This window comes from Galeopterus variegatus, unplaced genomic scaffold, assembly GCF_000696425.1.
Source record: "Galeopterus variegatus unplaced genomic scaffold, G_variegatus-3.0.2 Scaffold129656, whole genome shotgun sequence".
In the NCBI taxonomy this organism is placed as follows: Eukaryota; Metazoa; Chordata; class Mammalia; order Dermoptera; family Cynocephalidae; genus Galeopterus; species Galeopterus variegatus.
The window spans coordinates 1-642 of record NW_007855767.1 but is presented as its reverse complement, the minus strand read 5'-3'; the positions used below and the strand labels follow the sequence as shown (position 1 = coordinate 642).

The window sequence follows — 642 nt, the reverse complement described above, 5'->3', positions numbered from 1 at the left end:
CAGGAGCGCCGCCGCGCTTCCCAAGCGGTGCACTATAGCAGTGCGCCACCGGGCCGGCCCTGGCATAGGTCATTTTGCTCTTAAGGGGTGCAGACTCAGGAGCCCAGAAGATAAACACTAGGTCCTCCTTCTCGCTCTCCTTGGCCTCATAGTTTGTGTCATAGAGAGTGTAGTGGCAGTCCTTGTCTGGCAGCATCTTGACACAGGTGGCGTGGGGGTTGTCCAGTCTGGCCCACATCTCCTACCAGTGTCTCCTTGCCCTCCCCCAGGATGATGTTCCTGTTTTTGCTCAGGCAGAACAGCACCGCCTTCTCGTGCTTCGTCACCTCTGGCATTGACAACTTGCACACCTCATCTCACTGAACACCTTGGTGACACCATCAGAGACAGCCACACCACAGGCCATGTTTCTGGAAGCAAAAGGGAGGTGGCAAGGAGAACCAGAGAAGATGGAGCTGCTGCAGCCGCTGCCGGGATCCAACTGCCCACCCCATGTTGAATGCCACATACATTTCCCCATTTCTAAACCAAGGTCCTCTCTGGAAACCGCAGGCATTGCTTAGACTTGATTGATTCTTGCATATATGGATAAACTCTCCTTAATGAAAACTACCAACTTTCTACCTTTTCCAGGTGATTTGC

At 53.3% G+C, this 642-nt stretch overlaps 1 pseudogene; it reads right to left on the bottom strand.

The window, feature by feature from the left end:
- Positions 1 to 49: 49 nt before the first annotated feature.
- LOC103584824 lies at positions 50 to 406 on the bottom strand (annotated as a pseudogene).
- Positions 407 to 642: the final 236 nt, after the last annotated feature.